At 43.2% G+C, this 24,073-nt stretch overlaps 1 long non-coding RNA gene across 3 annotated transcripts; it reads left to right on the top strand.

Annotated features, from left to right (window-relative positions):
* Positions 1-100: 100 nt before the first annotated feature.
* LOC310770519 lies at positions 101-7,282 on the top strand. 3 transcript variants are annotated; one of them, XR_014552208.1, is made up of 4 exons: positions 101-218; positions 1,023-1,085; positions 4,405-4,557; positions 6,337-7,282. It is a non-coding gene; the product is annotated as an uncharacterized lncRNA (long non-coding RNA). The 3 variants fall into 3 exon arrangements; XR_014552209.1 differs by having other exon boundaries at positions 103-218; positions 1,020-1,085; XR_014552210.1 differs by lacking the exon at positions 101-218 and adding an exon at positions 219-301 and having other exon boundaries at positions 1,020-1,085.
* Positions 7,283-24,073: the final 16,791 nt, after the last annotated feature.

Genomic DNA, 24,073 nt, shown 5'->3' with positions numbered 1-24,073 from the left:
CGTCAGAGGCTCTCCGGGCCAATCCGGGCAGCCGGGAGGCGGGGCCTCCCTCTGCGGGCCATAAAACTTTTTTTGATCTTCGCGCTGCTAATTGTTCGGCTTCTCTTTTAGGATTGGCTGCGGTTCCTATCCATAATATAATTAAAACAAACGAGGCAAAGGGTCCCCCCCTCCAAGCATCAGCAGAGGTTAACGCGAGGGTTTAACAACGTTTCGCTGTAAGTATGCGGGCGTGCATGCATTTATTTGGGTTGATGATATGGAGAGCCAGATGGAGGAACAGATAGACAGGCTGATAGATGTAAGGACTAAAATAGCTGATTATCTCAATTAAGGTGTTCTATGGTTCTAAGGTTTGGAATATACTCTGCATGCAATATAATTATGTTATTATAATTATAATTATAATGCACCCGTATGTTAGTATATATTCTATCACTGTATGCTTGTTTATGATCTTGCAATATGGACTGTGTTACTCACAGAGTAGTGACAGCAGTAGCGGTGATGTGATGGATTATGAAGTTACAAATATTTGTTGGGACATTTTTTCAGGATTTTTTTTTAGGGTAGTGTGGGACATTCAGAATATTTCCCCCCTAATGAATGCCACAATATGCTATCACTTGGAAGTACCCCCCCCCCCAAAAAAAATCACTGAGATCCATTTCTACCTACAATGTAATCGGAATCGGTGTAACAAGGAAAAATTCCCTGATAGTGCAAAATGCAATTGCAGTGGACCTTATTAATGAGTTTCCTCCTGCAATTCACTTTACAGCAGACTTCTGGTTTACTTAGGATTTATCCGGAGTTGTCAATCGCACTATACACGTGGCAAAAATTAAACAAGCAAAAACTAGATCGAATCAGTTGTAAAGCGGGGGGATTTGTTTCCTGTCTGTACAAAACAGTCCGTTGCCCAAAAGGCCAAGCACGGGGGTCGGGTGCAAGAGAGATTTTAAGGAATAAATTAGTTTTCAAAAGAAAGCAATGTGAACCCGAATCAATTATTTCAGCAGTTTGGGCGTTCACACAATCCCTGCCTGAACTCAGCTTCCCCTTCACTTAGCCAGCCCAACTGGGTAAGTAACCAAATCTTTTTAACAGCACGTCGTGACCTTATTTTCTCCTTTCAGTTCACCAAAATTTAAAGATCTGCCTGTCTTTCTCTTGTTTCACCAATAATCATAATACTGAATATATATTATATATATATATCTATATCAAAATGCCTAGGCGAGGGAGTTGTTAAAAGAGATGTTTAATAGGCAGGCCCGGCACAACGCCAACAGATATAGGGATAGATTTTTGTGCTTGGGAGATGTCGAACACATTGTAACAGGAAAAAGGATCCCCAACTGCATTTCACAGAGAAACTGGTAGCTCGGAGAAAGGAATCTGAGTACATTCCCTGTCTCCTTCCTCCAAGAAGACTCACTGGCTGGGCAAAAGAATCTTTCCAGTCTTGGCAAGAGAACTGGTAGGATTTGGAGCAGATTAGGACGCGGTTCCAAAATCGGAGTTCAACAAATCACCGATCCAGGAGAATCCTTGGAAGGAAATACGATTTCTTTATTTGTGGTCGCTTCCATGGGCTCAAATCCTAGCACTTCGGCTTAACTGTTTGCGCATCGCAGGCTTTTGCAAGGCCCACAGAGGGGGAAAATGTTCTTGGGTTCCTGACATTTTGCGAGAAGGTAGGGCAGACTAAACATGGAGATGCGGATCCATTCCAAGGTCGCTTCTCTTGTCTTCCAGTTTATTGGTTACAGTCTAATCTGAACGGCAAAAGTGAAGGGAAAATATTAAGGTTGGGGTCCCGTGCGCCCTTACTTGGATTACCCTCATTACAACGCTGCGGCGTTTACTCCCGAGTAAGCATGCTAGGACCGTGGTGAAAGGCTTATAGGTTCTCCCTGCCATGCATCCTCACAGGGACAGCGGTATTGAACCTAATTCAGCTGGTGCATTGCAATGCATAGCACACCTAAGACCGGAGCATGCCCTCGGCTTTAATATGAATGGAAATTGAATGAAAGGGCGTGGTTGCTGTTTTGCAGCTTTGCTGTTTGCTTAGGGTAAAAAAGAAAAGTAAATAAGTCTTATACTCTGATCCTGTTCTATTCAAATGGGAGTGCAATCTGGTTTACAATTGGATTATGACTAGGATTGTGAACTTTTAACATCAGAGTGTCAGGAACGGTCTGCCGCCGGAGATGATCCTAACACCAGCGAGATCCTACATAATTTTAAAACCGTTCCTCTCGTTTGCTCCGAACAGAATACTGTGCGTCTGAAATAAACCTAAGCGCACGGTATATCCCGGTGGCGTGGATGTGTATGTGTAGCTCAGTGCGGGAGTGGAGAGCTGAATTAAATATGCAGAGTAAATAGCGGTAGTATAATGGAAACAAACAGAAATATAAGCCACATGAATGTTATAATGGGACGTGCAAATCTGTTTTCAGTGTATTGCGGCGTGTTCCTGTCTCAATCCAGGGCGCTCTCGTGGCTGGCTATTATTCTTGCGAAACCGTGATGTACAACGCAGGGAAGAACATCGAATGCAATCCTAACCATTCAGTCACATGAGAATTGGGCCATGGCTTTCGGTGGGACTTGGGTCGCGCCCACTTACAGTGAAGGATGGCTGTCAGGAGAGCAGCAAGGATGCGAAAATCCGAGTCCTCACCCGGACCACGGTTGCATCCAAGCGTTTGGCCCGATTCCGATTTTCAGGTCCAGGCATACGTTGGTGGCAATCCTATGCCCACAGTTATTCTGGGAGCAAGGCCCTTGGAATTCAGTGTGACTCGCTCCCGAGCAGACATGCAAGGCCGTGAACTGTAAGACGAGTAACACCCAGATCTCCAAGCAAAGTGATCCCGCATTTGGTCTCAATTGATTTTGTTTGCAAGGAATATGCTTCGTTATGTGTTCTGACGCAGCAATCCTGTGCACACGTACTGGGAAATAAGATCCCTTGAACATAGGCAACGGGACTCATTTCCTCCTAGAACAAAATCCTTTTAGATTAGGATCTGAGTTGTTTGGACCACAATCCAGTTTTGAGTTTGCGGGTCCGGCTGTTCACCAAAGTTTAGCAAGAGTTCATTGCTCCAGAAAAAGCTATGAGGGGATCTGAATAATAGTTGGGTGCGTTGTGGTTGGTTGGATGCATGCGTGTGCGCGCGCGCGTTAGTTAATCAATCCAGAAATGTGGGCTTTGCAGAGGCTGAATGGACCTATTTGTTTGCAGACAATTTCGAGTGCAAATAAATGGCGTGCCATCTCTCAGGCGTGCCCCCAACGCAAGCCTGAAAAACTTAAGAGCGGCTGTGGTGAACCGCTGCAGCTGGTTCCCTAATATCTCCAGGGATAAAAAGCTTTGGCAAGCAAGCAGCAGAGCGAAATGCGACCAGAGCCACCTGAGATACTGATCAGAAGAGCAGCCCGCAAACCGTTTAAGGAATGCTATTTGGGGTGGGAGGGAGCAGCTTCCCTTATCTAGGACGCCCAAACCGCGGCCTTTAAAGCGCCACTTCTTGATTTGCAAAGCGCGCCAATAGGACGCAGCGTCCTGCGGTTCTCAGAAGTTGTGTCTTTATTTATTTACCCCAAACCGCCAGGCTGACGCAGCCTGCGCAGGATCACTTATTTTCCTTTCCCATAGTCTCCTTTGAAATCTTCTGCACACACCGGCATGCACACTCTCTGTGCCTCCCACAGATACACACCCTACGAATAATACTAATAAAAATTGTATGCGCTTTCTTTTCCACTCAAATCCTAAAGGCGTGACTTCGTAGAAAGGCGCACTCAACTCCACTACAATGCAGCACTGATTTCTTTTTCTTCGAGAGGTTTATGATTATTTCCAAATATTGGTGCTGCTTAAAAACTGTAAAACAGACAGGAGCTCACGTTCGGTTATAGTAGTATATATTATTAGCTTAGACTGAAAATCTGCACACCTATAGGTTGCTTAAGTAAATGATGGTTTGCAGGAGAGCGGTTGTGGGATTCAGTCGAATTAGAGTAGGATTCTAAACGCTTTATTGCGGACGTGTTTAGGAGGATGGCTCCCAACCGGTTTCAGTTCCAATATTTCTGCTTCCTGGGATGCAGGATAAATAAATAAACGGAGACACAGATGGAGGATGTTCAGAGTTATGGATTGCTAAGCAGGAAGGGGAGAAAAGGAAAGGTGGACGAGCAAAGGAATAAAGGGAAGAGAAAATTATAAACTAGGAGGATGGCTACTGGGAAATGCGCGGATGCTGATCTGGAGGATAAAGAGGAGAGAAGGAAAAGAAGAAGAAGAAAGAAATGAGGTTGCTCGCTTTGCCGGATTCTAGTCCCAGCAATACATTCATAACTGCTTCTTTGTTGCCTTTGAAGGGAGCTTCGTTGTCCTTCTGGCCTGAGCCTTCTCAAACTGGTGTGAAAAAGTAAAAGCAGCCTGGGCGGAACTGGAGCACCGCGGAGTGGATATTCTGCAAGTCCGAGGGAGGGCGCAGTTCAGCAAAGTGTGTCACTGAATCGCAGGTCAAGGTATGTCCCGGAGAGGGTCCTGAACTACGGGTGCCGGGAGGGCTCCGCCTCGTGGACGCGGACAAGAGTCCTCCGTGCGCAAGGCGCTGGACAGGTGACATAGGCGGGACCGGCTAGATGGCTGCGTTGGGACCCTTTCGGTCCACGTGCTTTCAAGCCACACATTTATTTCTTGGGAACCAAATTATTTCCCTTGCCTTCTAACTTCCGTTTCCCCCTTTGCTTTTAAAAATGAACCCAAGTAGGGGAAAATATGTGCTTATATTATGCGAGTCTGTATCAGAGGACGGGGGGGGGGGAGAGGGAGAGGTGCACTCTTTTGCAGGCATTTGTTTTCGCTTGCAAAACTCATACCAAAGGAGCCTCAAAGACTAACTGAAGGGAATCGAAAACAAAACGCTTTTTGTGTTTTAAGAGTTAGTTTTTATTCGTCCTCCTCCCAACTTATTAACAATGAAGGAGCCGGCACACGGCTTTTAAATTGCCACTTAAAAATGAGTTCTAAAGTCAAGCAGCCAAGCGAATGGAGGAAAACAGGAATATAATGTAAGCTGTTCAGTTGTAGTTTTGATGGGTAATACAAGAGCGCTCTCCCCCTAAGATTAAAAAAAAAAACACACCAAAAACCCTCTGCAAGCACGGCGATCTGATTCATACTGACTCGGAAACTAATTCTGAGATTTACTTCTGTGCCAGTTTTTGTTCCCCCGTATTGGCTCCTCCGCCTCTAAAGCCGCTCCCAAATACAATCAAACAACAACAGGATGAATGGGACTTGCTCCAAAATATAAGCGTCCGTAGGACTGCAGTCACTGACTTGTACTCCTAAACAGCTTCTTTGGGCTCCCAGTGAAAACAGCAGATACACCAGGCGACAGGACGGTCCCAAATAAGAAATGCACCTCTCCAAACCAGGCAGCGTGTGGCCCTCGTTCTAATCTACACACTTCGGCACGTGATGTCCTGTTCTTTCTTTCTTTCTTTCTTTCTTTCTTTCTTTCTTTCTTTCTTTCTTTCTTTCTTTCTTTCTTTCTCCCAAACAACCCAGCGAACGACCGCCTGCATTTATAACCCGAATAAGGCGCGGATGCTAAACAGTTTTCTTTAGAAGACAATCGCCACTTTCTCTCCCGCCTCCCTCTCGTTCGTTCCTACCCAAATTGGGATTCTAAACCGTAGTGACTTTTCGTATCCCAATCAAAACCTGTGTTTAGGATCTGGCTGCCCTGTGCTCTTTACAGCCTAACCCCGAACTGGTTGGTTCACCTGGAACTAAATCGCAGTGAAATGAAATCAAGTTCTGGGTGTATTCATCGACTTTGAAATCGTCCTCCTTACATTAGCTGGTGGGTCTTGGAGCGGGTTCTGCCAAAGTTTCAACTCAGCATTAGCTCAGCCATAGTAAGGCCAAGGAGTAGTAAATATTTGCAAGGTGGCACCTGAGGTCGGCCGCTCTTCCTCTTTCATTCCCCCCTACCGCCATACCAGCTGTCATCACATGATGTGTTGTTTGTTTGTTTGCATGTTTTCAACCCCGCCCCTGTATTGCAATAGCAATTCTTTCTCGTCCCCTTTCCTGGGAACTGCACCCACGATTTTCAATGGAGGCAAATCATTGCCTTTACCTCCTTCATCAGAATACGCCACGTTCATGGAGAGACAGACAGACAGACAGACAGACAGACAGACAGACAGACAGACAGAGAATCCTTATAGGGAAAGATCATAATGCTGACATATTTCTTATAGCTGCATATTTATATCCCGTTCTTCTCTCAGATGCGCTCCATTCGTGTCACGCCCAGCTTCTTTGGATTCCCTTCCACTGCAGACGGACTTCGAGTCATTCGGGGGTCGGGGCAGCGAGAATGGCAACGGAACAGTCTGCTTCCCAGCTCGATGGATTTAAAGGCCGTCCTGTGACTCCAGCGGGTTTGTGGTTTGCATCTCCTCCTATTAAACCGATTAGAGGCAAGCCAGGAGAAACGGTTGGCTTAAAACGCCACAGAAACAAGTTTCACTGAAGTCATGAGGAAACACTGGCAAGCAAGCTTGATTGTGTTTTAGGGGGGTCAGGCTACAGCTTGACAGGTTTATTCGCAGAGGCTTGTATCATCTTTCCGCCAAACCTTCTTTTTCTTCAGATTATTAATTTATGCAGAAATCCGGGAGTCTTGAAGGCCAGCTGACATCTGGCGGGCTGCATCTCCCCCTCCTCTTCCCTCCCGCCCCCACCCCAGCAGTTCCAGTTACACAAATCGACGAGGGGAGTAGAAAATACTTGTTTGTGGGTGGGTGGTATCAATAAAGTGTCAGGGCTGGCTTGTTCGAAGTGCCATCGAGGCGCTGGAGCGCTCCTGGGTTCTTAAGCCATTTCCCAATGTTATTATTCGACAAGCTAGAGTGCCCAAGCTCGCCGCAGATTTAAGGTGCGAGGGACCCAACTCCGATCTCAAGTCCTGTTTGAAATGCATTATGGTACTTAAGTCCTGTGGGCAGAAATTAGAATCTCTAAGAGAAGTCTTGCTAGGGTGATTTTCGCTTTTCTCTCTCTCTCTCCCTGCCCCCCTATATACAACAAATATGGAAACCATATTTAAACAGTTGTTATTTGCATGGTTTCTTTCTCATCTCTGCTGTAATATCGTCGCCCCCCCCCCGCACATTTTATAATTTGTCTTGGGCATATTTAAAGGTAAAAATAAAAATAAGCATCTCTTTGTGATCTTCGTTCCATGTTTTCTTTTTGCGTGTAAGAGTCTACAGACCCATGGCACAAAGTCTCTAGAATTAAGCAGAGTAAATTACATGCGATTTTGTTGCTATTCCGTGTCGTCTTTTTCTTTCAATAATCAAATTTTAGCTGAAGGTGATAGCCTTGGAAGTAAGGCTGTCAACACTGACAATGGCGGGGGTGATTCATGGACTTCTTCCTATAGTTGCGTACAGCAAATATTAGTTGAAATCAAAATGAGTTGTAAGCAATGTTAGTCCTACTCAGAGTTGGCCCATTGGAATCAATGTGCCTAAGTTAGTCACATCCGTTCATTTCAATGGGTCGTCTCTGAGTAGGAGTAAGGTTGGACACAGCCTAATGGATCTTGCAACATGATGTGGAGATCCTAAGCACGTTTACTAGGAAGTAACCTCTTCTGAACAGAGTGGGACTTACTTCTGAGTAAACATGCAAAGGATTGCACAGTAAGACTGCTCACTCAATAGGATCAATATAAGATTATTGTTCTAGTCAAAGGCCATGACAAACTCACAGCAACAGTACCAATAAAACAATGCAGATCATACAGCCATAATATGTGCCAACATCCATGAGGACCAGAGACTCAAACAAAATTCAATTTGATTTCAAATTAAATCTCCGAATCAGCACAACAATTTAGGGATTTTATCTAACCCCCTTTTCCGGATTTTTAAATTCCATTTTATTTTTTGCAGCCACTGCATAGAGGGCCACTCTGGGTGTTACCAAGCTAATATTGTTACTCAAAAGAAACCAGACCATTTCTGCCACGGTGTACCTGTTTGTTTGTGTGAACGAAGGTTTCAGAGTGCTCACTCAAAATAAAAAGGGGGCTGGCTGGTATCTCCATTTCAGATTCCCTAAGGATTATTCTGGCATTACAGTGAATTATTATGTACAACCGACCCTGGAATCTTTTGATGAAGGGGTGCTTAAGAAATATTTCAAATAAATGAATGAGTGAATTCTGCCCCAACTGCAAAATGGGGGTTGTATCACTCACTGACGACAATATGTGGATCACGTCTAAGGTTGCAATACAAGCGTTTGTGTGAAAGAGGATACACTTGTGGATTTGTGCAACTCAAGCCATTGTGACTGGAGGCACACAGATTGTACACTATATGAAATGTGTGACGACCCTTCCATTCATACATGCCTGATTGTTGATGTTTTCACTGTTAATCGTATTGGGATGTTTTATGAGAAGGAAGTTAGAAATATTATTTATTTCATTATTTATCTTCGATAATTAAGGACTTTAATTAATTGGGAATTACTTCCAAGTAAAAGTATATAGGATGAGTGAGGCTCGATGATTTCCATTGGGAGGAAACCACTTTACAGATTCCTAGAACTTTAACGGGGGCTGGTGGGTCAGCCTGCATTTTACCTCTGAGCAATGAACGCCCATTGCTTTCAAGTGCGTTTGCTTCCACGCATGTTGCTTAGTAGGTTTTCTTTCGACCCCAGATCAACCAATGGTATAAAATTAAGTCTAACCCAAGTATTTTGGCTTGGCTGGGTTGTGAACTTGCTTTTGCTATATGCGCCCGCCCTTCACGAATATAAATACTGTATTGCTCTCTTTGGGAGCTGCAGATGAAGCTGAGGAGGAATAACCATTCAACGCAGAAGGAAGAGGAGCAAATTAAGACTCAAACTCTAAATATATTCACCAGGAAGTATATTCCAGAAAGCCAAGTGGAAATACTTCAGAGTAAGCAAGCTTAAGGGCGGCCTGCAAGGTTGCTATTCTAAGGATAATCGGTGCCACGCTGAGAGACAGGATGCCTACGAATGCCCAGCTCTCGGATCCATAGCTTCTACAAGATTCCGGGGAAAACTCATTCCCACTTAAGTCTAGGGCAAATGAGCACCATTCTTATGGGGCGATCCTTCTGCAGGCAGCCCGAGCCCAACCCTTTGGGTAAAGTCAACGAGCTGAAGTGCTTGCAGGGTCAGACTAGGGCCGAGGGACACAACCCAGGTCGAATTCTCACTCATCTCACTGAGCATGGGCGTAGCCAGGATTTTTCTTAGGGGGCAGACCTTTTGTTGAGGGGGGCGCAGAACCTCAGTTTGCTATGTATTTTTATTGCCCTTCCCTGCCCCTCCTTGGCCCATGTCACTGGGTGATTATGGACCAGTCACACTCATAACCTAACCTACCTCACAAGGAGTATAAAAATGGTGGCTTGGGAAAATCAACTAGCTCCTCTGAGATCTTTAGTAGAAAGGCGGGATCTAGATAAATAAATTTATCTAGATAAATTTATCTAGAGGAGTGGATGACTCTCCCACTGCATGGTCTATCAATTTCTGTGGGAAAAATATGAAGTATCTGAAACAAACTGCCTAACCCATCCGTATAACGATCCAAATTTTATTTAATGCTAGAAGAAATTGGGGGGCGGGGTTATTGGGTTGTTTTTATTTTGAGGTTTTATATTTTGATTTTGTTCTGTGAACCGCCCCGAGACCTCCGGCTATAGGGAGGTAGTATAAAAAGAAAGAAAGAAAGAAAGAAAGAAAGAAAGAAAGAAAGAAAGAAAGAAAGAAATGGGGCAGGCCGATCACTTTTTTTGTTTTTGAGATATGGATATGTAGTTCCCCACTTGATTGACTGAACACTTTTTTTAAACCTTGCTCTTCAGCAAAAACAAAACAACAGCCACTCCAGAACTAAAGAAAGAAACTTGTAGTCCAATAAACACAAGACATGTTCTCATATTGGGAGGAGGGGGGAAACAGGAGAAAATAAGTACTATATCGACCAGTTTTTAGTCACAAGTTCTTCTGATGACCAGCTGGGATGGAAACCGATCAAGAGGAGGAGGAGGAGGAGGAAGCGAGAATTGCTGGTCTTTCAGCTGCACCAGTGGAGTGGTCCCTGGGCCCCTGCGCCCCTCCCCTTCACCCGCTGCTACAGCCTGATGGAATGGCGTGACAGCGGATGGAAGGCGGAGCCTTGCTTCTCAGCCGTGCGGACGATGGCCTTGCTCCCCTTCTCTCCATCCTCAGAGCCCTGCAATTGTTAACAAATTGAGCGCGCGTTACCTCATCTCCCCTGCCAGGGTTCCTGTGCCTTTAAGGGGCGCGTGTAGACAAGTTCTGCCTGCCCTGTAACTGAGTGATGGCAAGAAAAAAGTGACAACCCTAGCTGCAGATTTTGAAGTTGACCTCTAGGTAGATCAATATTATGTGCGTAATGGTAATAGCTAAGAAAAGCAAAACATGGAGAATCGCCGGAGTCAGACGCCGACCATCTTTTGGAAATACTACAAAACTGTCTTGGGATGATGGGGGCTCCGATTACAGTGGCGGTTAAACTCTTGGGGAGGATTGGCAATCCTACATTTGTCCTGCACTACAACATTTTCTTGCTTTTGGCAAGTTTGTATTCCTACACGACTTGATACTAATAAGAGATCCCTTGCTCTATTTCCCCCCCCTTGACACATCTCACGACTAGTGGCTAACTGGGCGCCTTTTGACGTTTGCTTTCAGACCTTGTTTTTGGATGAGCACGGTCTCCTTTGGGTTCACACTAGCCTTCTAGAACAGGGGCGACTAAACTATGAATCCGAACCTCGGGACACGTGAATACATTTTTACGCAAGTAGCGCCCGCTTCTACCTGCGCGATCCCACGGTGCTCAAACCGACGTGCGTTTTTTAGGCTGAGCACATTGCACTGACGAAAGTTGCGTAAGGATCTGCGCTTCCACACTCAGAGAGAGAGGTGTCGGCGTGCCTATATTTGCGTATCCAACCCTTCCCTCATTCGCCCCCCTTCCTCCGTCTCTCTCTCTCTCTCTCTCTCTCTCTCCGTATCTAAATGTAATTGATCTGGCTGAGTGAGGCCGTTTTGGTAATTTGGATACACCGAGTCTCCAGATAATGACATATAATCAGACTTCGGGTCACTTGGTCATTCTCTCATGACAAACCCCTCCTGCTCCCTCTGATCTCCTTTCAAACTAAATTTCACACAAACAAATAAAGCAAGACAGGGCAAATTCTTTTTTTAAAAAAAACAAAAACAAAAAAAAGCGGACACACCAGGGAATGGCAGGCTGGGGGGCGGGGGAGGGAGTTGGGAAGAGGAAGAAATATTAGAAAAAAGTCTGTTAATAAAGAATAGTAAACACGCTCGGAAAAAGGGAAGAGGTGGGGGAATATACCAGGGGATATGTATATCTGTGTGTGTATGGAAAAGGACATACTATCATGAAGAGAGTCACTGTGTACAAAAGGCGAAAGGGGAGAGCAATGGTCTGGCTCATGTTAAAAATGACATAAATTAAAATAAAAAATAATTACAAACAGAAAAATGTCATAACGTAAACACAGAGAGGCTTACTGGAAAAGCGGCGGGGCGCGCTGGGAGCCCTCCCTCCTTCCCTAGCCTGCCTGCGTGCGCTTCCTCCTTTGCAAGGCGCCAGCAGAAGGCGACCCCCTCTCTCCTCCCTCCCCCTCAGTTGGAAACCCGGGAGGCTGCGGACCGAGCTGAAGTCTTGCCGGGTGTGGGTTTGTAGAGCGGTTGAATGCTGCTGGTGGCGAAGAGGGAAATCCGGAAACTAATCCCTGCTACCAAACGGGAAAACAGTTGGACAGGTAGAGAGAGATAGAGAGAAGGGAAACAACAACAACAACACTTCCTAGGGGGTCGTTGGGCCTAAACTCAGTAAAATCAGAAAGAAGCAGTGGCCCTTTCAAGCTGTGTCGGTGGATGAACTGTGGCTCGCCAGATCTTGTTAGGCTGCAACTCCCATCATTCCTGACCATCGGCCATGCTTGGCTGTGGGGCTGAAGGGAGCTGGAGTCCAGCAACATCCGGCAGGCCACAGTTTAGCAATCCTGCCTTAGCAGTCCGTCTGTCCCCTGCAGGTACACACCCACACCCACCCACTCAAACCCACTCAGAAGTTAACCCCATTAAGTTCAATGGGACTGACTCCCTGGCAAGTGGTTGCTTTCTTCTTTTTCTTTCATGACCTTACTGTCTAAATTATGCCAATAAAGGCTGGCTGGCTGGCTGAATGAATGAATGCACGGTTTCCAGCCTTACCAGGTTATGATGGCATCAAGTACTGTAGGCAAGAGACTACATCGTCAGATTGGACCTTGAAGATACCAGTGGATGGAGAGGCGGACATACAGAAGTGGAGGACTGTATTGCAATGATATAGTAGTGGCGCCCGCCCTGTGGAACGCCCTTCCAGCAGATGTCAAAGCGATAAACAACTACCTGACATTCAGAAGACATCTTAAGGCAGCCCTGTTCAGGGAAGTTTTTAACGTGTGATATTTTACTGTATTTTTGGTTTTTATGGAAGCCGCCCAGAGTGGCTGGGGAGGCCCAGCCAGATGGGCGGGGTATAAATAATAAATAATTATTATTATTATTATTATTATTATTATTATTATTATTATTAAATAATAATAATAATAATAATAATAATAATAATAATATCAATGAAGGCACACTGGCATCAGAAAGAGCCTCCAGCCATGTGTAAACAATTGCCACACGATTTCTTAGCTGAATAGAACCTTTTTGAAGCGTCATGAACGAATGTCCCAGTGAAATGGGAAAGGCCTTCTTGAATCGTGCTTCATATTTTCATTGTCAAAAAAATATAGTTCAGCTCGTGTGTTTTGACCATCCTTTGCAGTTTCAGCTTTCCATTTCTGCTTGTTGGGGAATATCTTCCTGGGATCGAGCCGGCTGGAAGCATTTAGGCAAAACAGGCAGGGCTACTCCCAGGAGATATTCTGAACATACTAGTGGGGAAAGGAAGTCCCATTATTCATAAGCCCTACTTAGGATCGGGATGTTAAATTTCGCTAGAGGAGAGAAGTGAATCAGTGAAATGGCAATAATTCTACGCCCAACAATAATGGCAATGTACTGGTGACATCCAAGTAAGTCATATTCAGAGCAGACCCACTGAAATCCATATTCTAACGTTGGTGATCACCTAGACATAACAAGAGAGAGACATTTAGATAATTTACTCAGTTCTGATGGTCCAGCCGTAAACAAACTTTATTTGTGAGAAAGTTCAAGCGGATGGAATCTCCACTCTACTGTGAAATCCTGACAAAGCTGCATTGACTGAAACAGATCAGGATAGTTCCCAAATAAAGTAGTCTATACTATCTACCAACCTACCAACCCCTGTCTCTATCTAGTTACTCCAGAAATAGCAACTGTTCGCTCTCAATAAAAAAAATCCGCGTGTCAGCGTAGGCAAAAAGTGAGCAGAAGATAAAAGGCAAGGAAAAATTTGGAGGAGTCTTTTATAAATGCAGGCATTGATACATGCTTTAAATAGTTGATTTTAACTGTTTTATTGATCATGTCATTGTTTTATTATTTTTGTAAACCGCTTTAGTTATTTATAAAACAATCAAGCGGTATATAAATTTTAATAAAGATAAATGAATGCAGCTGTTTACTCCTCTGTTTTCATTTTGAACCTGATATGCATGTTTCTATGCATGTATCTAGAGAGAATATCCACTAGAAATAGTAACTCTTCGCGCGAACCAAGTGTGTAAAATCAAACAATAACTTTCGCAAATGAACTACAGTATGGTCGAAATTTATATCTATATGGCCGAGATTTGTGTCTTCAGATACACACAAGAGTTTTTGCTATTCCCTTCCCAGAAAGGCTTATACTGTTCAATCCCTTTATTCTTTTCTGAACAATTTCAGGAAAGTCAGACTCAGCAGAGTAAACCTCCTTCCCTAGATCCCGACGTCTTGAAGGCTTACTCAGTGGGAATTCTGCATTAAAACCATTGGGAGAGGAAGGCAAATTCATTACGAACTCTCCCTCCCCCAAAAAAGAGCAGAAGCAAAAGGTGCGTGGGCAGAGGATGGCGTGGGAGTGTTTGGGGGGGGTCAGTAACCCACGTAAAGATCGCGGTCCTGAAGGCAGTTTAAGGAACAATCCTGATATCAGTAATCTTGAACTTGTATCTGCACCGAAACCAACAGGATGGATCAAGGTTTGAAGACGTTTTCTCCTGCGCCGGAGGGCAGGACCCAAACCAGTGGCTTCAAGTTGCAAGAGAAGAGATGCTGACTAGAAACCAGGGAGAACTTTCTGACGGCAAGAGCTGTTGGACAATGGGACGGACTTCATCGGAAGGTGGTGGACTCTTCTTGGAGGCTTTTAAGCAGACGTTGGGTGGCCATCTGTCACGGAAGCTTAAGATTCCTGAATGGCATGGGGTTGGACTAAATGACCCTCGGGGTCCCTTCCAACTCTACCATTCTATGATTCTATGATTACCAGATGCTTGGGGTTAAGCGCTGGCTACGCCATCGGAGAGGGAAACGCACTCCACGTTCATCTTACTTTATTCAAACAACCACAACAATGAGTTTTGTGGCATCTCAACAAGTAACAGGTTTCTTACGTCATAATTCCCCCCCCCCTGCATAGCGTATGCTTCAACAGTTATTCTCAGTTGACAGGGACGTAAAATGGGCATATGAAAGAGACAATAAAAACAATGGGGCCAAACCGCCGTAAAACGCCGAAAGCGCAGTCTGTGGTAATTCTATGAAAAGGGTCACCTAAGTAAATTGACTGCAGAATTAAGCTTTACGATTGAGGCAGACTGTCTTTTTTGTGTGTGTTTCAGGGCCATTTGACCCCCACCGCTGATTACAATCGTATGTATTAATTTCCCCATACCGATATTTATTCCACGACTTTCCCATATTTATATGGCAGAAGGATGCATCTGATGGAGCGGGCTCTGTCTAGTTCGAGGTCTGCTACACTAAATCTGTCAATCTTTAAGATGCCACAAGCCTTGCTGCTTTTCTTGCAGAAGACTAACGCGGCTGCTCTTACTGTTCACCTATTGAACATGCTGGATCCTAATACTTTCCAAACAAATTCGAAGGGTGGTTCAGTTTGAAGCCCCCCCCTTTTTTTTACTCGGCGCAATTATTCCAAGAAATACGACGAAGATCCCCCTAGCGTGCGTAATCTCGCTGAGAAGCGCCTTTGGGGCTGGTGATTCCGAGGACATTCTTGCTCAAGCCCCGCCCACCGCGTCCTCTGAGCCAGGTCCGGGCTCCTCGGCGCCCTCGTGTTATCTAGGCGCGCATGGAATGAGGAGCAGGCCTGTACTTTCGAGGACCTGTTAATCCCTCCAGAAACCTCTCAGAAAGCTGACCTCGCTGGGTGGAGTAGCAGGTTCTGTGGACCGGGAAAAAGTGGGCATGCTCATCATTTACAGGCATTTTTCACAAATGACACCCACCCGCACGCCTTTTGAGTTTTTAAATTGGGCTTTGGAGGTGGTTAACCTATTCCATGTACAATATAAATGCATGCACTCCAATGTGCACATGTGACATCATAGCTGGCACATGGATAAATGGGCAACACAACTAAACGATTAAACAACAAACAACTGGTATAGATTCTCAAATTTGGTGTTAAGATCAGTGCAAAACCACTTTTAATTTTCCCTCCATTCTCGCCAGTATTGCAATGCAAATCAATTGAAGCAAGAACCTTGCTAGCCTTCTGTGTAAAACTGCCCATGTATATTAAATCCATTTTATTTGTATTAATTATGCAGAAAATGGGGGGGGGGGAACTGATTTAGGTATTCATCGTGAAATCAGTCATATGTTTGAAATGCAAAACTCAGCCTTAAACTTTCTTTGTCACAATGAACTAAAGCAGGGTCTTAAGAATTTGAGGTTGCAATCCGAAACAGATTTACTAGACCACAGCGCCACCCGTGCTGTCCCCATTGTGGGGATTTGAACCTTCTGATCTGCAAGCCCAAGAGGCTCAGTGGTTTAGACCACAGTGCCACCTGCATCCCAACTAGGGGGTAAAGCGCACTGAATACTGTACAGTCATAGCTTGGGTTACAGCAGCTTCAAGTTGCGTTTTTTCGGGTTACGCACCCGCCGAAACCCGGAAGTACCGGAATGGGTTACTTCCGGGTTTCGGTGGTCATGCAGGCGCAGAAGCACTGAATCGCAACCCGCACATACGCAGATGTGCCGCTGTGGGTTGCGAACGTGCATCCCACATGGATCACGTTCAGAACCCGAGCATCCACTGTACTTGTTTAGGGTTGTACTGCAAGACAAGGGTTGCAACGCTATGCCCACTTGCCTATTGAACTCAATTGTCCTGTTAAAAACTAATGGTGTTTAATTGGTAGCTGTTTTCATCATACAGATGTAACTGATTGCATTGGCAATACCTTCTTTTGCTAGTATACTTTGAGCACACCACTGCTTTCTGTTACTTTTGTATATTTATTCCATGTTCTTTATAACACAGTTCCTGGATGGGGATACTGAGCTCTATAGAAGTATATCTGAATCCTGACTGGTTTCAGCAGGATTACTTCTATGTACATTTATTTAGAACTGGAAGCTTTAATTCAGGTAAGTCCTAGGATTGCTTGCTCCTCCACACTCTATTTTAACTGCTTATGTTATAAGACCAAGCAGCAGTGTGAGATGCTCTGGGTTTGAACTGAGATGCCAAAGAGAAAGAAATCTTTGTCAATGAGAAAAAGAAGAAGGCAGAACAGAAGCAAGAAAATGGAGATTCAACGACAGTGAGAGAAAAAGAAAGATAAATGAGTGTGTTGATGAAGGAGAGAAAGGAGAAAATAAGATAGCTGTCATTTGTCAGAGGAGATATTGGTGGCGTCTTTGCTGGGGAAAAGGGAAGAAAGAGTATAGGAAACTGATACCGTTGAAAATAAAGATGGAAAGGAAGAGTGATGGAAAAAAGGGAGAGGCACCTATTTCTGAGATGAGATGCTCTGTGTACGCATTATACTTTTAAGGCAAATGTGAAGCACATTTTCCTCTTCAAAGAATTCTGGACACTGTAGTTTATCTGTCTCAGAGTTAGCATTCCCAGCAACCCTTAACAAACTACCGTGCCCAGAATTCTTTGAGAGATAGAATGTGCCTCAAATGTGCATTAAAGGTATAGTGTGCACAAAACCTACAAACAGGATGAATCATAGGAGCTAACTCCTAGGGGCTGAGTTCCCTTCAGCGCCCCTCAATAAAATATTTGAGAGGGGCCCCCTAAGTTGATAGGCATTGCCATTCAAATGGTGTGTGTGCGCCGTGTCTTGTGAGCAATTATGTGGGGTGGGGCTTACCTGCCCCTCCCAATATTTTATTCAAGTTGGCAGTGACACCCTTGGGATGGATTAAAAAGAGATTAAATAGCAGATACTTCTTTTTCTTCTTGGTAGATTGTGTATTCCAAACCACATTAGTGATAGTTAAGGGGAAAAAATCCAACTGGTTTGCATTTCCCCCCATGTGAATCCATTCTGGTTCAGAGAGTGCTCTTGCATTTGGGGTAGAAGATAATAAATGGCATCAGCTGGATGTGAAGCACCTATCACAAAGCCCACCTCTAATAATAGTAAAACTGAGCTGTGAATATGTCTAGGCGCTGCTGTGATTAAACACTTTGGGATATTTCCCCATATTCTGTATATCATTCCTTTAACTTAGTGTGTGAAAACCTTTCTTCCAGGAAAGGGTTAAGTCTCCTTCCCCACCCCCTTGCACTACTCCATTATTTCTGACCCCCCTGCACACCATTGCTTTCCTCTAGAGGTCTCATTAGGGAAGCCCTAACTGCTATTTTCAACATTTCCTCAATCAAGTGCCAGTTAAATATAGCTACACAAACAAATGGGCGGCACAGAAAAAGCGAGAATCTTGTCACTGGCAGGACCAATCTAATATTTCACCTCTTGTTTCCTTTGTAATTACTGCTTGCCTGGTGGCTATCTTGCCCTCCTGGCTATAGTTGCCGTCCTGCACATGGCAATCAATGTTGAGCACACTCTTTTCAAGGGTTCTAGAGGCAGACCTTCCTGCGAGTAAGGCCCATTGTACATAGTGGGAATTACTTTTGAGTAAACATGCATAGGATTGTGCAGTGAGTAAATATTCCATGCAAACATATGTACATAACCTAGGTGTAAGAGTCTCTCATCCCCAACCTCAGCTTGATTTCTAAAATGAAATAGATTATGACACTTGAGATGCCATTCTGCTTGAAATCCTTATCCGGAATGCCTAAGGGATGGTTGCTGTCACACCCTGGCTGTCAAAAACACATTTTGCACTTTCCCAAAGACACTGTTTTGGACAGTTTTGGTCCACATCTGGGTGGAAGAACTTTCTCTTTTTCTTTGCGCAGTGTGTATGCACAAAAGGGTACACCCAGTGGCGTAGCGTGGGGGGTGCAGGGGGGGCCGGCCGCACCGGGCGCAACATCTGGGGTTAGGGCAAATCCATGGGTTAGGGGGCGCAAATCCATGGGTTAGGGGGCGCAAATTACTTGCCTTGCCCCGGGTGCTGACGACCCACGCTACGCCACTGGGTACACCTGAGACATGCTAGCAAAAAGCATGCACTGATTCAGCGCGCAGGCCATTTTGCTGATCAAGAAGCTGAGCAGTGTTGCATTATGTGAAGTAATTTAGCTAGAAAAGAGTTGAGCTGCGATGTAAAGTGTTTTGTCCTGATCTTCCAGGTTCAGCTCTTGGGGTTGCTTGCGAAGCCAACCTTTGTGAACCTCATCAGAACAAAGGAGAAATGCAGGGATCAGATTTCAAAGTGAAGAAAGGGAAAGGGGGTCAGCCCTAAAATTGAACACCTCCCATTCAGCAGGGCAGAGGTATCCAAGTTAATGTCAAGTTCCAAGAAAGACACTACTTATAGATTGTGCGTATACCATAGCCATTACTACGAGCTTCCTCTCCCCTTGCCTCTTCTGTTGAGCACTTCTGGTCAGGTTCATGTCCAGATAACCTGCATCCAAAGCATCCTCCGACTCATCTGTTCTTCTGCTTCTAGGCTTTGTCCATCGCACTGGCTATGCCCTGCTGTGTACCTTTCATCTGCCAGGGAGCTACACTCACCATTTTTAATTAGATCCTTGTGTAAGCATCTTAGCGGTAAGAGTATGGACAGAAATAACGTGAGTGGAAACATGTGGAGAGCATTTGGAGAATCTAAAAAAGTTCCCTGGCATTTTTAGGACATGTTCTTTCCAGGAATGGGTGTAGGCAGTGAAAGTGTGGGCCCAGATGCGTACATTGCAGAAGACTAATGGATTGGGGGGTAGACTAAGATTTTGGAGTGGTCCCCTCCCCTTAAGAAGGTGATAATGTATTCAGCAGATACAAGTTTGCAGCTCAACTGATGCTCAATAAAGCCAGATACAAGTCCACAAAAAGAGAAAACAGTATCACTGCAGCCTCAAAGCTATTTACTAATATTGTTATTCTACTAACGTCTGTGCTTTCTCTGCAGCAACAAGGTTTTGGACAGAAGGAATATAAAAAATAACTATTCAAAAAGGAAATATATATGTATATCAGACTCATTCTATTAAATGGCCTGGTTCCAGAGTTGAGTGCAAACAACACATACACAGCTTTCCCTTGTAATTTTTTTTTTGGGGGGAACCAGAATGTTTATTGCAGAGCTGGACTCTAAAACAAATTGAAAATACATATTCAGTTTAATTTCTCTTCATTGACCAACTCTTCATTGACCAAGTATGGTTGAGAGGGAGGGTAAGGCAATTTTGCAAATGACAGTAAGCCCAATTGATGTCAATTGGACATTCTTCTGAATAGAAATGTGAAGCAGGGCTTTGTTGTCCAACTGAGAAACAGCCTGATCCCAAAGTCCCTGAGACCAGAGTACATTGATGCAATACATTTAGTGCTGTGGTACATAATGGCTAAAATTCAATAATCTGTTTTAGCTGAGATCTTCATCAGGCTCAAAATGGCCTGATTCACAATTGTAGTATTTGCTGTCTAAGCAGTTTTGAACAATATTGTTTAGGCCCCTGGAACTGCCCTGAGATCCCTGGATATAGGGTGGCATCATCATCATCATCGTCATCATCATCATCATCCAGTAGGGCTGACTCTCATAAGAACCTGTACTACATGGTAGCCAACTGAAAAGTCTGTGCATATTTGGATTGCTGCAATGCTGCTGATGGCAAGCTTCACAGTTGTGATTAGCACCATGCACAATAGAAACTTTTGTGCAAATGGGCAGTCACTCCACTCCAAACCCATGAAGCTGCAGTGGTACATCTCAGCTGAATTCTGCTGTGAGGACTAGTTAAATATAACAATAGGCATGGAGCCTATATGTTCACACACCCCTCGTAAAATGTAACAGACATGAATGGCTATCCCAAAGCAATAAAATTAAAACCTCCTATAGCCATTTGGTATTGGATATTCATTTCTGCAAACATACCTTATTTTGGCAATGTAAGTGTACTTTTAGATCCAAAGAAGGAGATAACACCCACAATTAAGATCAGTGTTTTACAAAGCAAAGTTAAACTCAAAACAGTGGGTTTCTTTCAAACAGTAGCAAGGGGAATGATGCAGCCCTCTAATGGTTTAGTTGTCCAAACAACAACTGGAATTGGATAAATGCTTTCAGCTGGGATCACTTTCCTAATACCTTTGTAGGTAATGGGATTCCCAGAGAGGGCTGCTGTGTGAACATCAGACAATATGCATTGGGCAGGAAGTTCCTCTTCTAGATCAGACAATATTAAAAAAAAAAATATTACAATATAAGATTTACATTTTGTAAATCACTTATTTGCTGGGGCATTTATATGACAGTAGTAGTGTAGAAGAACTGTGGTGGATGTTTAAATTACATATTTCCTGATGTTTTGCCTTGTTCAAATATTAACAAAAAGATCTAAAATGCCAGCAGCTAGCAGCAACCAAACCATGCATTTCATTTGTAGCATGGAATTGTAGCCTCAGTTGCACAATTACTTCAGCTGTATAGACTCCATGTGTCTATGCCAGTGAATGGACAAATGTGAGTCTTTGGTCCACCACTCTGAAATTAACAGCCATTCAGCTCTACGATAGTGATAAAGCTGGAACTAACCACAGGATAACAATTGCTTATCCAATATTGCCTAAATAGCATGCCTGTTAAGGCTGTGGCCCTTAACAGCTGTAATTTCTGTGCATTTTGGAGCTTGAGTGAATACAGAGGGCCCTTTACACAACACGTGAAACTGATTTTCTTTTTTTTTTAAAGATTGAGTCAGTACAGCAGATAAGTTTGTTACTGTTCTGGAAAACAAAGCAATTCATTTTCTGCTTTAATGTGCTACACACACACACACACACTGCAGAAGCCTCCCAATTCATTCTCAGAAAGCTGGAGAAAATATAATTTCTCCCAAGTCAAGCTAGGAAAAAGTAAAAACAAAAAACACACAAAAGCATCAATTTATGTTTATCCAAAATAATAATAATAGTAATAGTAGTAGTAGTAATACTAATACTGATACTAATACTGATACTAATACTAATACTGCCCTGGTTGTTCTGAAACTACATAGAATTGTTTGAAGGTACATGGAAAGGGTGGGGAGATATACTTTATTAAGCATAAAAAGTGATGAAGAAATGATCAGGGATGATGGATCTTTGATGGGATAGAGGAATAGAGCAGACAGGAGGCATCAGAGGCCATATAAAATGAGATGTGAGCCCCAGGCTGCAGGGATGGCCACCTATTGTTTATTGCATGTTGATTTAATAGTCCTAACCCCTCCCATTAAACAAATGCTAAGAGTTTGTTTCCCAATAGCCTATTTAACGCACAGTAATCAACGTGCTGCCTTATAACAGAGCTCTGTGTTGATTTGGTATAGCAATTTTGGCATACAAATATACTTATTTGAGAATGGCAGCTATAATGTTGATTTAAGGTTTCACTGAGCTAGGATGCCAAATTTCATTTTTTAAATTTAAATCAAATAATTTAATTTTGGTTCTCTTGTTTTACATTTACTGGATGTATATGCTACAATTCTTCCCCACAACAAAGCTTCCAATGCATCCAGAGAATATCGTTTTGTTTTGTTTTCATTTGAGTCACATCTGATGTTCTTATCTAAAGGCAATACAACAATTTTTTACGATGGCCAATGCACAGTGTGTGGTATTGATAGAATCAATTACATATGTCACAGTAGTCACATTAGATTGTAGAAATTGGCTAGTTAAAAATAAAATGAAATCGAATCTAAAGCTGATCTACCTCGCTAGTGAAAAAATTAAAATTAAAATCAGTTAAGAGGAGAAATAAAAGTTTAACTTCACCTTTTCAAGGTGTAATATACTTCAGATACCATATGCATTTAGTCTTCCATGTATCCTAAAATTGCCTCTCTAATTTTAGCAGATTACTTCTTGAGAGACAATTAGGTACCTCCTTAAAGTCTCCTCTAGTAATCACAAGATGTGCCACTTCTCTAGTCAGTTACAGCATAAAAAATGATGGAAAATGTCCAGAGAGTATATATTAGGGGCATAAATATTCTATCATATCATTGGTTGGCATTCGATTGATGTTTTTAATGGCTGGTATTCAACTAAGTTCAACTCAAAGTTGACCTGTTATTATTTCTTCAATTTATATACCACCCTTCATCTAAAGATCATAGGGCAGTTTACAACATAATTGAAATTAATGGCCAAAACTTAGTCATGTTCATTAGTTTCAGTGGATTTACTTTGAGGAAAACTTAATTGAGTGCCATCCAAAATTTAGAAGTTTCCTCCTGTACCAGCTTCATAATCTAATTTCTGATATACCCAATAATTCCACGTTCTTGGTAAATTCCCATGATCATGAACTATACGAATCTATCTGCTTTGTAATATGGATGGCTGTGCTCTCTCTGTGTGAGTTCTTGCTAAACTATAACAGCACCCCAGTTATTAAATTCTGCAAGAGGCTGCAGATGCTTGCTGGGACCACTAATATATCTGATATTCCACAAAACATACTTGACTGTAGTCATGCCATAGCTGAAGAAGATGTGCTTGCATCACAGACATTACAAAGCACGAGTGATTCCCTATACTTTGTATGACAAGTATTTTCTTTCAAAGTCTTAATCTTCTTAGCAAGAAAAAAATAAAGAAAAAAATGGAATAGTCAGGAAGTGGGGAGGTGTGAGGGAAGAAATAACTAAAAGTTAAGAAAAAGATTGTCTTAGAAAACATTTAGAATAAAATGGCATACAGTTCTTATATGGATGTTGATTTAGGATTATTGCAGCACTTCCAAAAGTAACAAAGAAGAATTCAAATGTTTGCATTCAGTAGCAATTTAAAACAAAAACATCACCAAATCAATCCCCTATGTCTTCACTGTTCTAGCCCTCCATAATAACAAACAGTAATTCATTCTGTCTAAAGATGTATTTGGGAGGGAGGGACAATCCCCCCAAAAACAGCGCCAGGTGTCTTGAGAGAGATTGTAGATAAGTTAGGCCCACTCTCTAAAGTTTTATAGTGTGGGAGTTCGACTTGAAAAGCAAAGAAAGATTAGATTGTAAATAAACAGTAAAACAATGTGGAAGAACTTGAAGAAGATTGCAGAGTTGTGGATGGCTGTTCCCGTGAGCTGTCAGTTTGAGCCTACTCCCCTTCAGCCAAGTAACATGTTTCTAGGTGCTTTATTAACATTCTCTGAAGTTGGAAGATTGTATTCTGAGGGGTCTTGCTCACAATTATCACTGGAATGCATCCAACTAAGTTCAAGTCAGAGTAAACCCATTGAAAAGTTAGTCATGCCCAATAATTTCAGTGGACCTACTCTGAAGAGGACTAGCACTGGATACAA

This window comes from Podarcis filfolensis (assembly GCF_964270895.1).
Source record: "Podarcis filfolensis genome assembly, chromosome: 9".
In the NCBI taxonomy this organism is placed as follows: Eukaryota; Metazoa; Chordata; class Lepidosauria; order Squamata; family Lacertidae; genus Podarcis; species Podarcis filfolensis.
Note: the sequence above shows the minus strand (reverse complement) of the source record. Positions and strands in the feature narration are given on the sequence as shown.